The sequence below is a fragment of the Musa acuminata genome, chromosome BXJ3-2, assembly GCF_036884655.1.
Source record: "Musa acuminata AAA Group cultivar baxijiao chromosome BXJ3-2, Cavendish_Baxijiao_AAA, whole genome shotgun sequence".
NCBI classification, from domain to species: Eukaryota; Viridiplantae; Streptophyta; class Magnoliopsida; order Zingiberales; family Musaceae; genus Musa; species Musa acuminata.
In genome coordinates this window covers 2839890-2845577 of record NC_088350.1, presented here as the reverse complement: position 1 = coordinate 2845577, position 5688 = coordinate 2839890, and positions in this window count along the sequence as shown.

Genomic DNA, 5688 nt, shown 5'->3' with positions numbered 1-5688 from the left:
GAGCCAATAGAATTTGAAGATCTAAACCTACTTCCTTTGCTTGCTGAATTTTCAGATATATTTGATGAACCGCACAACCTACCTCTTACCCGTCAGCATGATCATTATATAATGATTCTTTCAGGAAAACCTCCAACAAATACTTGGCCATATCAGTATCTACATCTCCAGAAGGATGAAATAGAAATGATTGCAAAAGAGATGCTCGAAACAGGAGTTATTCGGCCAAGTTGCAACCTCTACTCTTCACCGGTGCTACTTGTATGCAAGAAGGATGGAACATGGTGAATATGCGTTGATTACCAAGCTCTCAATGGCATAACCATCAAGGATAAATACCCTATTCCAGTAGTAGATGAATTGTTAGATGAAAGGGAGCACAAATCTTCACAAAGCTGGACCTTCGATCCGGGTATTATCAAATACGAGTGTACGAAGAAGTCATACCGAAAACCGCCTTTCAAACACACAACGACCACTACGAATTTTTACTTTCTTCAACAGAAGGTGGAATATCTTGGGCATATCATATCAGAGGAAGGTGTGACTGTGGACCCCTTCAAAATAGAAGCAATGCAAAACTGGCCTACCTCGAGGAACATAAAATTGCTACATGGCTTTCTGGGTTTAACCGGCTATTACCGTAAGTTCGTGAAAAACTATGGAAAGATCAGTGCACCACTTACTTCCTTACTGGAAAAAGATGTCTTCCAATGGTCGGACAGAGCCTCCACTACCTTCGACAAACTTAAGGTAGCCATAACGACGACGCCGGTGCTAGCGCTATTAGATTTCAACCGACCCTTCATCATTGAGGCCGATGCATCTAGAGACAAAATGGGAGACGTTCTCATGTAAGATGGTCGACCACTCACATACATTAGCAAGGCATTGTCTCCCCCCTATCAAAACATGGTAACATATGATTAGGAGATGCTCGCCATTGTGCATGCAGCAACGAGGTGGAGATCATACTTGATCAGGCGATACTTTCAAATCAAGACCGACCATAAAAGCATAAAATATCTCTTGGAGCAGAAGATATCTTCCCCCGAGCAGCAAAAATGGATAACAAAACTTCTTAGATTTGATTATGAAATAACTTACAAAAAGTGGAAAGAGAATGTTGTTGTAGATGCGCTTTCGCAACTACCCGAGCAAGCTGAATTTTCAGTCATTTCACTTCCAACTAGCGACTTCCTTGAGGATATTAAGATGGAATGACAGGAAGATTCAGAGACTAGTATGATCATAAAAAAATTGGAGGAAGCACCAAGCTCCGTGGCTCATTACAATTGGGACTCAAAAGAATTACACTATAAGGGACGCATTATGCTTATGATAAATTCTACTTGCATCTTCACGAGCATATTTTGGATAAAGTTATTCCATATGCAGGGTACTAAATTGAAAAGGAGTACAACATATCACCCACAAACCAAGGGCCAGACGAAAGTTATAAATAGGTGCTTGGAGATAACCCAAAGCCACCCACCAAATATGACCCAAGGAGAACTTCAGACCTAGCCAAGTGTCATTATTGATCGACGGATCGTGACTCGACAACGATGACCTACTACTGAAGTGCTAATACAGTGGGCGAACCTACTAACAGAAGATGCCACTTGGGAGAACTATGACGACTTGAAGATCAAATTCCCAAAATTCATGAATCGTCAGCCTCGAGGACAAGGCTGATTTGAAGAGGGCGGGTCTGTTAGGATTCTAACTAGGAGAGTCCTAATTAAGAGGGACATTCATGTAAAACCTACCTAAGCCAACCACTATTAAAGAGGTGAAGAGGCCGGCTAGGGTTAGGAGGTTGTTTCTTAGATAAGAAATAGGAGTTGTAAAGGAATAGGAGTCTTGAGTAGAAGTCCTATTAGAAGTTAATTAGAAGTAGGAGTCTTGAATAGGAGTCCTATTAGGAGTTAGGGTTTAGAAGCCCTATAAATAGCCATGTATTCCTCCTCTTTTCATAAGCAATAGATGAATCTTCTCTATAGCCTTTGAGCAGCAACTTAGAGGGAGGTGTTAGGATCGAGAGCACTAAGAGGGGGGAGGGAGTGAATTAGTGCAGCGGAAATCTTTCAGCGATTAAAAACGAAAGCTGCGTTCGTTTGATAAAAACTATTTTGATGCAAAAGCCGATTCTAAGAATACTTATGATTAAGTGCAGTTTATGTCTAAACACAGTTTGCGTCTAAGCACAGTTTACGCAGTTTGCGTCTAAATGCAGTTTGCGTCTAAATGTAGATTGCGTCTAAGCGTAGTTTACGTCTAAGCACAGTTTGCGTCTAAGATCAGATTGCATCTAAGCGCAGTGCAGTTTGCGTCTAAACGTAGTTTTACGTCTAAACACAGTTTTACATCTAAACGTAGTTTTACGTCTAAATGCAGTTTACGTCTAAACGCAGTTTTACGTCTAAACGTAGTTTTACGTTTAAAAGTAGTTTACGTCTAAAACACAGTTTTACGTCTAAACGCAGTTTGCGTAGTTTACGTTAAAAATACAGTTTTACGGGGATCTGAATTTAGAAACTTCGTTCGTAAAAGCGCAGAAGACTGTTTTGCAGAATCAAAACGTAAACGTAAACTGTAATGTATGAAAACACCGATTTGTGTCTGAATGCAGATTCGGAAAGATCAGCACTTAGAAACTTGTTCGTAAAGGCGCAGAGAGCAGTAGCTATGTAGGAGGTTTGCAGTAATGATAAAGTGCTCAAAATAAACGCAAACCAGAGATTTAGAGTGGTTCGGTCAGTCTTGACCTACTCCACTTTTGGCTTCCTCCACCGACGAGGTCATCGACGTCAACTAGAGGCCTTCCTTCAATAGGCGAAGGCCAACTACCCTCTTATAGATTCACTCCTTTTGATGGGCTTAGGAGACAACCCTTACAGAAGTTTTCTCTCCTCTCTTTACAACTCAAACTTGAAGAATAGAAAGAGGAGAACTAGTAGTTTTGAGCTCTAAGAAACACAAAAAGATAGCAAGATTTCGAGTGTGTGTTCTGTGCTTTCAGTGCTGAATGGGTGGGGTATTTATAGGCCCCAACCCAGTTCAAATTTGGAGCTCAAAACGATCAAATCCCGAAATTCCGGGATCAGGCGGTTGCACCTCCTGACTGGAGAGGTTGCACCGCCTGGCAGAGCTCGAAGACTGAGCCCAGGCGGTTGCACCTCTGTGTCAGGGGCGGTTGCACCTCTCTGCCAGAGCTCGAAGACTGAGCTCAGGCGGTGCCACCTCTTTGTTAGGGAGGTTACACCGCCCAGTCTAGCTCGAAGACTGAGCTCAGGCGGTGCCACCTCCTGGCTGGGGCGGTTGCACCGCCCAGTCTCGCTGGGAGGCTTAGCCCAGGCGGTGCCACCTCCTGGCCTAGGCGGTTGCACCTCCTGGTGCAATCAGGGTCCGAATGGTTAGCTCCATTCGGCCCAATTTCAGTCTTTCAGGGGCCCAATTGCCCCAAGATTAAGCTAATGGGATCACCTCCCATTTTCCAACTTAATCAATGTGCTAACTACGATTAGATCTAAGACAATTTCTGCAGCTTTGCTTCGGTGCGTCAATCGCTTCTTCCGGCGAGTTTCCGGCGAACTTCCGTCGATCATCCGATGAACCCTCGGTGATGCTCCTGCGGACTTCCGGCAAACTCCTGGATTTTGCGACGATCCACTTGGCGAGTTCCGACGAGCTTCGCTTGGCAAGCTTCTGGACTTCTCGGATCGGTTCTCGCAGAACCTCCGACGACCGTCCGAACTTCCGTCGAACTCTCGAACTCCCAACGTGATCATGAACTTGACTCCGGCGCAACTCCTGCTGCTTGTCTAACTTTCATCGTAGTTAATCCTGCACACTCAAAACAAAACTTCGATCAAGACAATTAATCCTAAGCGATTAACCAAGTTGTCCGGCATGTCATTGGTCCCTCGACGCTTCGTCCGATTCTTCGGCGCATCGTCCTTTCCTGTGGCCTATTGCCCAATCGGCCAGTTGGCTCCGCAACTCCGATATCCTTGGCATAATACTCGCTCTTCTTGGCCCGATGCCTGAGTCCACGGCCCGAAGCCTTCTGTCAATACGTCGACCGATTCACCGGCCCGACGTCCAATCTTCTGACATGTTCCTCCGGCACAACATGATTTTCCTGCTTTAATTGTCTCATCCAGATCGAAGCATCCTGCGTCACTCAAAACACAGATTAAATCATAAACATATATCAAGTAGTTTCATCATCAAAATACGAGATTTAACAATCTCCCCCTTTTTGATGATGACAACCACTTGATGACGGAGTTAAACTTAACTCCCGGAGTTTAAACAAACTCCCCCTATCAATATGCCATATTGATAGAAACTCTTAGATTCAAAAATCTAAGCAACATGTCATCATAAACGAAGTTAACCTTAACTCCCAGAGTTTAAACAAACTCCCCCTATCAATATGCCATATTGATAGAACCTTGAATTCAAACTGAATTCAAGTCATTGCAATATTCATCATGAATACTTGCAACACGTTATCATGAACTTATGCATAAACTTATGCATGTCATGTCATCAAATACTTATACATGTCATGTCATCAAATACTTCTCCCCCTTTGTCATCAACAAAAAGGAGAAGTACCACAATCAAGTGTTTGTGATATTGGTTCAACTCATTGCATGAAAAACATAATATCAAGTTTTATCATCATGCAGTTTTGAAGTCGAAAAATTTAGCAAATGTTATATCATGCTTAGAACATTCAAGCTATCAAGTTTTAGATATGCAAGTTTTACAGCATACAAGATAGCACTTTTATAACATGCAAGCTAGCAATGTTGCAACATTTTAGAACTTGCAAGCTAGCAATTTAGAGATGTTCAAGAAGGCAACTCTTGCTTCTTGAAATATGCAAGTTGCAAGCTAGCAAATTTTTACGATATGCAAGTTTTGCTTCTTGAGATAGGCAAGATAGCACTTTTGCAATTTTTGTTTGGCAAGCTTGTGATGTTCAAGATAACAAGCTCTTTCTTCTCTTTTGAGAAGTGTCATTTTTGCTTTCGTTGCAAAGTGCAAGCTAGCAAAATGCCAAACTAGCAAGAGATAATGTTTTACATAAGGCAAGCAAACAATTTGGCAAGTGTTACATTTGCATCTTCTCTTTAGATGTGCAAGAAAATAAACAAGTTTTTGCATTTTCTTGACATTTCAAGCTAGCAATTATCGGTGATGTTCAAGATAGCAATTTCTTCTCTTTTGTAATTTTTGCCTTTTTCTTGAATTGTGCTAGCAATCTATCTCCCCCTTTGTCATTGTCAAAAAGAAGGGAAAAACCCTTTACATCAATTTCTAAATCATGACAAAGGTAAGTAATCATTCTTATTTGTGCATCATTATAGTTTCAATACACAAATTAATTAACATTACATTTCATTTTTTTTATGCACGATACCGAAAAATCAATCATCATCATGAGCATATCAAACATGATATTCAAGCATTCATGATATATCATTTTGGCAACATAATCATAGATATTCAAACGATGGTATCTAAATGTCAGAATTCATTACATCCTATTATACATGATCATTGACTCCTCATTTGTATTTCATGCATTATTTCATTTCATCTCATAAGCAATATCAAGAAGAGTTATTGGATGATGAGATAAATATTTTATGAATACACGGAATATCA